This window comes from Lactuca virosa, chromosome 6 (genome assembly GCF_052849685.1).
Source record: "Lactuca virosa cultivar CGN04683 chromosome 6, Lactuca_virosa_CGN04683_v6, whole genome shotgun sequence".
In the NCBI taxonomy this organism is placed as follows: domain Eukaryota; kingdom Viridiplantae; phylum Streptophyta; class Magnoliopsida; order Asterales; family Asteraceae; genus Lactuca; species Lactuca virosa.
Genome location: NC_136431.1, coordinates 67,103,080 through 67,112,961, shown reverse-complemented (window position 1 = coordinate 67,112,961; position 9,882 = coordinate 67,103,080).

Genomic DNA, 9,882 nt, shown 5'->3' with positions numbered 1-9,882 from the left:
CTAGCATATAACATATCAGGTAGTAGCAAGCCTAGATGAATATCACAAAGACAATCATCCAACATACAACTCCTACTGGTGGGCCGACATTGTGGCCGTAGACCCACCGCTACTGGAAGGTAACTCACCTCGAACGAGTAGCTGCTGATAATCTATGCGGGAAACCTCTGTCTGTTGCTGCTCTAGAAATCCTCCCGCTATAATCCCCACAAAACACATAGTCAGAATCCGATAACTACTCTTAGGGTAAAATGACCATTTTACCCCTGACCAAGTCCAAGTCAAAGTCAAAGTCAAAGTCAACTTCCAGTTGACCCGACTCGCCGAGTTGGGCCGCCAACTCGTCGAGTCCCTATCTCTTCCACTGTCCTCATCCATGACTCTACTCGTCGAGTTGGCCCGCCAACTCGTCGAGTCCCTCTTTGATATGAACATCGAATGAACCTTCATCCGACTCGCCGAGTTGTATGAACAACTCGTCGAGTTCATCTTCAACCATAAGGAGATTGCCTTGGACTCGCCGAGTCTATTCTAGCACTCGTCGAGTCCCATGAACTCCAAGTCTAAAACTAAGTCCAATGCGTTGGGTCACTCTTTCTGTCCTGCTACAAACCTTCTAACACCCAACTGAGTTCTTTGGCCCTCAACAGATATGGGACTCAAATCCTTGGACTCGTCGAGTCCCAAGAACGGACTCGCCAAGTCGATGACATCCACACCCTAAATCCTCGATTTCTGATGTACAACACTTGACCAAAAGGTAGATCTAAGCTCCTTCAATCGTTCTAGCACGTAAAGTTACAAACTTTACGTGCATGCGTGGGACTTTGAGCTCTAAAGGACATAAAATAAGCTCTTATGATGCATGTGACCTTTCTTGGGTGCAAAAGCAACCCAAATCTGCCTTGTGACTCTTCCCAAGTGCAAGATCCGAAGTCTTGACCCCCAACCATGTTTGCAATCATGGTTGGTGACCAAAATGGCTTATAAAAGCCCTAAATCTCCTAAAAAAGGGATCTATCAAATGAAAGAGCAAGGTACAGACTTTATACCTTTCAAAGACTGCAAATGATGAACCAACTCGAATCCTTCAGTCTCCTCTTGATCCTTCTATGCTCTTCCTTCTTCCTTGTGAACAAAACCACCAACAATCACTCAAAAGCTTTAAATATTGCACCAAAACACTTAGGGTTTGCTATAGAGGGTTTCTGGGAGCATAAAGGGGCGATGGAGGCTGTATAAGGTTGTTTAAATAGGGTGCAAACCCTCAGATTAGGGTTTTATCGATACAGAGCCTACTCGTCGAGTCCGGGACCCGACTCGACGAGTCCATCACTTAAATCCCGCGTCTCATCCCGCTTCTACTCGGCGAGTTGGTCCTTCAACTCGCCGAGTCCAAGGTCAAAAATGCAAAAATACTTAAGTAAAATACATACCAGGAACCAGGTGCTACAAATCTCCCCCACTTATTTTAGACTTCGTCCTCGAAGTCTGCTGCTCGATCCTGGAATAGCTCTGGGTAATGCTCCATCATCTCATCCACCGGCTCCCAGGTCCATTCCGAGCCCTTCCGATGCTGCCACTGCACCTTCACGAGCTCCACCCTCTTGTTTCTCAGATCCTTCGACTTCCGGTCGATGATTGCTACAGGTCGCTCAATGTAATTCAGGCTGTCATCGACCTGAATGTCCTCTAAGGGTACTACTGCTGAGTCGTCCACCAGGCACTTCCGCAGCTGAGAGACGTGGAAGGTGCTGTGGATCTGGCTGAGTTCGGCTGGCAGATCCAACCTGTACGCCACCTTACCCACCCGGGCTATAACCCTGAAGGGTCCAATATACCTAGGACCCAACTTACCCCGTTTCCTGAATCGGATGATGCCCTTCCATGGCGACACCTTCAGGAGAACCATATCCCCAACCTGAAACTCCAGGTCCGATCGGCGCTTGTCGGCATAACTTTTCTGCCGACTCTGAGCAGTCTGAAGTCTGCTCTGAACTTGTTGAATCCTCTCTGTCATCTTGAGCACCACTTCAGTGCTCTCGATGACCCTCTGGCCAACCTCACCCCAGCATATCGGGGTCCTGCACTTCCTCCCGTACCATATTTCGAAGGGAGGACGATCGATACTCGCGTGATAGCTATTGTTATACGAGAACTCAGCCAATGGGAGGTAAGTATCCCAGCTACCACCGAAGTCTAGCACACATGCCCGCAACATATCCTCCAAAGTCTGGATGGTCCGCTCGCTCTGACCATCCATCTGCGGGTGAAATGCAGTGCTAAAGTGTAGACGAGTACCCAACTCATCATGGAATTTCTTCCAGAACCTGGAAGTAAACCGCACATCTCCGTCTGAAATCACGGAGACTGGCACTCCGTGCCGAGCCACCACCTCCCGAATGTAGATGTCGGCCAGCTTTTCGGCCGATATGCTCTCCTGGATCGGTATAAAATGGGCACTCTTGGTCAACCGATCCATGATGACCCATATGGAATCCACTCCCCGCGCGGTCCTGGGAAGTTTGGTCATGAAGTCCATAGTGATATCTTCCCACTTCCATAGGGGAATATCCAACGGTTTCATCTTGCCGTGTGGCCTCTGTTGCTCGGCCTTGACCTTCCTGCAGGTCAAGCACCGCTCCACATACCATGCTACATCCCGCTTCATGCAGGGCCACCAATAGTCAAGACGAAGGTCTCTATACATCTTCGTCACCCCGGGATCAATGGAGAATCGGGATTTGTGCGCCTCCTCCATCAGAACCTGGCGCACACCCCCATGGTATGGAACCCACACCCTGCGGTGTAGTGTCAATAACCCTCGGCTATCATAGTCGAAGGAGGAAACCTGACCCACTATATGCTCGCTCTTCCGATGTTCCTCCTTCATAGCCTCCTGTTGGGCCTCTCGAATCTGCTCCAGCAGTGGAGTCACCACGGTCATCCGCATGCAGATATCCCGGATCGGCGCCGCCTTACGGCTAAGCGCGTCGGCCACAACGTTGGCCTTCCCCAGGTGGTAGAGGATCTCACAATCATAATCCTTTACCACATCAAGCCACCGACGCTGCCTCATATTTAGATTTGGCTGGTCCATGAGATACCTTAGGCTCTTATGGTCCGTGTAAATGGTACAACGGACCCCATAGAGGTAATGACGCCAAATCTTGAGGGCGAATACAATATCCCCCAGCTCCAAATCGTGCGTCGGGTAGTTCGCCTCGTGAGGCTTTAGCTGCCTCGAAGCGTAGGCGATGACATGCCCTCTCTGCATCAATACCGCGCCCAAACCTGAAATAGACGCGTCGCAGTACACAACAAAATCCTCTACGCCCTCTGGCAAGGCTAAGATCGGCGCCTCGCACAGCCTCTGCCTCAGTGTCTCAAACGCTGCCTGCTGCTCAGGCCCCCAACGAATGACTACGACCTTCTTTGTCAGCCGCGTCAAGGGTACGACTATCTTGGAGAAATCCTGGATGAATCTCCGATAGTAGCCGGCTAATCCCAGGAAACTCCGAATCTCAGATGGAGACTTCGGAACCTCCCATCTCATCACGGCCTCCACCTTGGCTGGGTCGACCAGAATACCGTTCTGGTTGACAAGGTGCCCAAGAAACTGCACCTCGCGCAACCAGAACTCATACTTGGAGAACTTGGCGTACAAGCTCTCTCTCCTCAGAGTATCCAGAACCTCTCGCAGATGCTCCTCATGCTGCTCCTGCGTCTTGGAATAGACCAAGATGTCATCAATGAAAACTATCACGGACCGATCCAACATCGGTCTACACACGCAGTTCATGAGGTCCATGAACGCGGCAGGAGGATTGGTGAGCCCGAAAGGCATCACCACGAACTCATAGTGGCCATAGCACGTCCGGAATGCAGTCTTCTGTACATCCTCCTCTCTGACCCTCATCTGATGATATCCTGATCGCAGATCAATCTTGGAGAACCAAGATGCTCCCTGTAGCTGGTTAAAGAGGTCATCAATCCTCGGGAGTGGGTAACGGTTCTTCACCGTCACCTTGTTTAGCTCCCTATAATCTATACACATCCGGTGCGACCCATCCTTCTTCTTCACAAACAGAATCGGGGCTCCCCAGGGTGAACTGCTCGGTCTAATGAATCACTTGTCTAACAGCTCCTGCAGCTGTGTAGACAACTCCTGCATCTCAGGAGGAGCCAACCGATACGGTGCCTTGGCTGTCGGAGCCGCACCAGGGACTAGGTCGATCCTGAACTCCACCTGTCGCTCTGGAGGTATCCCAGGAAGCTCCTCTGGGAACACATATGCGTAGTCTCGCACCACCGAAACGTCACTCACCATCGCCTTACCCACCTCCCGGGTATCCATGCCATAGGCGACATATCCTGCGCCACCCTGCTGTAGGTAACGCTTAGCCCTCGCTGCCGAACATAAAGCTGGTCCTCGTTGCGGCCTCTCGCCCCGAATCACCAGCTCTCCCCAACTTGGGGTCCTGATCCGCACCAACTGCTGCGCGCAGTCGATCACCGCCCCATTGGGGCTAAGCCAATCCATGCCGATAATAACCTTGTTCCCCCGCAAAGGTATGGGAACCAAGTGTACCAGGTAGCGCTCCTCGAATAATCTCAGCACACAATCTCGGAATACCGCTGATGCTCGCACCGATCGATCATCGACGATCTCTACTTCTAAAGGGCAATCCAACATGCCTGAAGACTCGGGAAACCTCTTGCTGAGCGCAAGAGAAACAAACGATCGGGTAGCACCCGAATCAAACAATACCTGAACTGGGATACCGTTCACATGGAACGATCCTAAACAGAGCGCATATCAATATCATTAACATCATATAAATAAATCATAGGGAAAGAATCATACCCGTCACCACATCGGGTGCGGCGCGTGCCTCCTCGGTAGTCAACTGGAAAGCCCGACTCCTCACCACTGGACCCTCTGCCTTGCCCTGCCGGCCATCAGTAATCCGCAGGGTCGCTGGAGCTGGTGTCTTCACTGGCGCTGCTGCTGCCAACTGGGGGCAATTGGCCTTCTTGTGGCCCCTCTGGTTGCAGTGGAAACATAGCAACTCAGACGTCGGAATAGTGGGTGCAGGGGCGGTACAATCCCTGCTGAAGTGCCCCGTCTTACCGCACTTGTAGCAGCCCGACGATCCCAACCTACACGCCCCCTCGTGCGGCCTGCCGCATTTCCTGCAGCGGCCCTGTCCTGACTGGCCTTTCGGACTACCATCTGATCCCTTAGGCTTCTTCCCCGAAGCCCCAATCGCCTGTCCCTCCTCTACCTTCCTCTTCCGGATATGCTCTAGATCAATCTCCCTCTCCTTTTCCCTGGCAATCATGGAATCCAGGGTAGGGCAAGCTGAAAAACTAACATGCTCCCGAATGTCGGCTCGCAGCATGTCATGGTAGCGGGTCCTCCTCATATCCTCATCTCCCGCATACTGGGGCACTAGCAACGCCCTCTCCCGGAACTTGGCGGTAATCTCCGCCACAGTCTCCGTAGTCTGTCTCATATCCAAGAACTCCCTTGCCAACAGCTGGAGCTCCACTGCAGGTGCAAACTCCGCTCTGAATCGAGTCACAAAGTCCGTCCATGTCATAGCCTCAACCGCCGGGGCTCCCATAGAGTCACCAACCGACTCCCACCAATCCCTGGCCCTATCTCTCAAGCATCCTGCTGCATATCTCACCTTCGACCCCTCAGGGCAGAAGCTGGTCAACTGTGCAGACTCAATGTATGCAATCCACCGCCTGGCCACAATGGGGTCCTTCGCCCCATGGAAATCCGGCGCACCACTGCCCCTGAAGTCCTTAGAGGACAGTGTGCGTGATCCCGACTGGCTGATCGCCATGTCGCTCCTAAACGCCCGGAGTCGATCCTCCATCAGCTCGACAATCCCTTCCTTGATCGACCCAAAGATGACCGGGGTCGCATCAAGGATGCCTCTAGTGATCTCGGACGCGATAAACTCGCGTAGCCTCTCATTCACTGGTTCGGAACCTGAGCCCGAACCCGATCCCTCCCCTGAACTGCCAACTGCTGGCCTCGGACGTAGTACCACCATTCTGCAATACATAATGACAATCGTCAGTGATACTGATACATCTAGAGGGACCACCCCCATCACAAGTTCCCTGGTCTTGCCTTAGCCTTCCTCGATTCGAGTACGGATCCTCTGCTTTCAGTAGTACGGGACCATACTACCTTTCACATCTATCCGTACTTTTCTCAAGGACCGCCTCGACTCCACCAAGTCCCTTCTACTACTACTGATCTCTGCTACTCTCATCCTAGGCTTGCCTTAGGGAAATCCCTGACTCTACCCAAACCAGTCCTCAGCTACTGAAGGCCTCCTTGTAATGCCAACTAGCCATTACCTGAATACCATCACATGTAACGAGGCTCATATAATCTTTCGAGTAAAAGACTCATCCCTACAACGGTTATACTCAAACGAGAGCTGCGCAATAGGGCCAAATCCAGCACTCTGAGATTATTCAATCCTGATCACATGTGACGTGACATATTCACCTAATGGCTAACTCCCATCACACAGAGTCCCACAAAGCACAAAGCAAGCAACATTCAGACAAAGGGAACGATCTCAAGCAATCCTATCCTCATAACAGGAAACTGCACCAACACATAATGCTAAGCTCATACTATCAGGTATAACCTAAACAGGCTATCCTACTGCTGTCTACTCAATACTAGCATGCAATTCTTATAAGCTGAAACACATAAAGCAGGCACATAAGGCATCATTCCTAGATCCTTAGTCCTATTCTAGCATGCTGTTCTACTGAAGCTGATAAACATAACATAAACTTGTATGGGTACTTTGGGGAATACTTACTTGAGCTCGGCCGGTAGCGCACATCACACACTTCGTTCTTTCTCAAAACTCCTTTAACTTATATTTTAGGAAACCATTTTCTTGTAAAAAGCTTTTAATCCCTCGATTTGAGTCCAGACACCCCCGAGGGTGTGTCCGAATCCCTCAAACCAGGGCTCTGATACCAACCTGTAACATCCCAAATTTCGAGTCCAAAAACTTAATTTCAATTAACAGATTATAAAAGCATTCATAAAAAAACCACATAAATATATCATGTCTGAAAACTCAAGTCATAAAACAACATCATGTCAGAGTAAAATCCCAGAATATCTCCAGTGCGGAAATCAATGCGAGTGTGTATGATGTGCTGCTACCGCGCCAGCTCCTTCCCCTTCGCTGAAGAGGTACCTGAAACCAAAACTATAAACTGTAAGCACGAAGCTTAGTGAGTTCCCCCATCGTACCACATACCATACAATCATATAGCGTACATACTGCCGGGCAATTCTGGGGCGCCCGACCTACCCAGCACGACCATTCTGGGGTGCCGACCTACCCGTGTCAAGCCATTCTGGGGTGCTGACCTACCCATGTCAAGCCATTCTGGGGTGCTGACCTACCCATGTCAAGCCATTTTGGGGTGCTGACCTACCCTTCGGTCCTATCAACCGAACCTCGGGGACTATTTCACCACCTACTGCTACTATCACATGTATCATAACGTAAACATACTGTCAGACGTTTCTGGGGTGTCCGACCTACCCTTCGGTCCTAATGACCGAACTTGGGGACTATTCCCTCCCTACTACCACTATCACATATAACATAACATGCCAGCATATAATCATATCATCACATACTGTCAGACATATCTGGGGTGTCTGACCTACCCTCCGGTCCTAACAACCGGACTCTACTATTGTCACATCTACATATCATGCTAGCATATAACATATCAGGTAGTAGCAAGCCTAGATGAATATCACAAAGACAATCATCCAACATACAACTCCTACTGGTGGGCCGGCATTGTGGCCGTAGACCCACCGCTACTGGAAGGTAACTCACCTCGAACGAGTAGCTGCTGATAATCTGTGCGGGAAACCTCTGTCTGCTGCTGCTCCGGAAATCCTCCGGCTATAATCCCCACAAAACACTCAGTCAGAATCCGAGAACTACTCTTAGGGTAAAATGACCATTTTACCCCTGACCAAGTTCAAGTCAAAGTCAAAGTCAAAGTCAACTTCCAGTTGACCCGACTCGCCGAGTTGGGCCGCCAACTCGTCGAGTCCCTATCTCTTCCACTGTCCTCATCCACGACTCTACTCGTCGAGTTGGCCCGCCAACTCGTCGAGTCCCTCTTTGATATGAACATCGAATGAACCTTCATCCGACTCGCCGAGTTGTATGAACAACTCGTCGAGTTCATCTTCAACCATAAGGAGATTGCCTTGGACTCGCCGAGTCTGTTCTAGCACTCGTCGAGTCCCATGAACTCCAGGTCTAAAACTAAGTCCAATGCGTTGGCTCACTCTTTCTGTCCTGCTACAACCCTTCTAACACCCAACTGAGTTCTTTGGCCCTCAACAGATATGGGACTCAAAGCCTTGGACTCGTCGAGTCCCAAGAACGGAGTCACCGAGTCAATGACATCCACACCCTAAATCCTCATTTTTTGATGTACAACACTTGACCAAAAGGTAGATCTAATCTCCTTCAATCGTTCTAGCAAGTAAAGTTACAAACTTTACGTGCATGCGTGGGACTTTGAGCTCAAAAGGACATAAAATAAGCTCTTATGATGCATGGGACCTTTCTTGGGTGCAAAAGCAACCCAAATCTGCCTTGTGACTCTTCCCAAGTGCAAGATCCGAAGTCTTGACCCCCAACCATGTTTGCAATCATGGCTGGTTACCAAAATGGCTTATAAAAGCCCTAAATCTCCCTAAAAAGGGATCTATCAAATGAAAGAGCAAGGTACAGACTTTATACCTTCAAAGACTGCAAATGATGAACCAACTTGAATCCTTCAGTCTCCTCTTGATCCTTCTATGCTCTTCCTTCTTCCTTGTGAACAAAACCACCAACAATCACTCAAAAGCTTTAAATATTGCACCAAAACACTTAGGGTTTGCTATAGAGGGTTTCTGGGAGCATAAAGGGGCGATGGAGGCTGTATAAGGTTGTTTAAATAGGGTGCAAACCCTCAGATTAAGGTTTTGTCCATACAGAGCCTACTCGTCGAGTCCGGGACCCGACTCGACGAGTCCATCACTTAAATCCTGCGTCTCATCCCGCTTCTACTCGGCGAGTTGGTCCTTCAACTCGCCGAGCCCAAGGTCAAAAATGCAAAAATACTTAAGTAAAATACATACCAGGAACCAGGTGCTACAAGGTGTATGATATTGATAAAGTCTTATGAAAGCATCTCGTATCAGAAATCTGAACTTTGGTAAGAAAGTCAATAAAGTATTGATTTCTAGAAGTACAGCTGCTTTCTGGATACATGTCAAAGCTAGTGGGAGCATAAGTGTTATGCTAATAATTATCATGTTAGTGGGAGTATGATTATTATGTTAAGTATTGCAAGTTAGCAATGTTAATTATAGAAAACATAAGTTTCAACTTGCAAAGTGTACTTTGCAGGGTTTGAAAAGTTGTTTTGCTATAATTAAGGGAGAGGAAATTATACTTCATTTCAAATCTAAAAGCTTAGATTGTGAGATTTTAATCAAATTTGGTCATGATTACATTGTTTGCGTTCAAAAACTCGATTATGATTACGGCATCCCTTTTCATAATCTGAATTATGAGAACATAGCAAATAGAAATATAAATATTATAGCAAAAGACTGGTCTAGTTTCATGTCTTAATGTGAGACATCATGAATCGTGTCACATATGCTTTGGAAATAGGATCGATTACATGTGCTGTAATATTCATCTATTCTAAATTTTTTCCAAATGCCTAGGGCATTAGGAGGGAAAAAGTACTAGAACTGGATATGACTAAAATGATTAAGCAATTGTCGAGGAA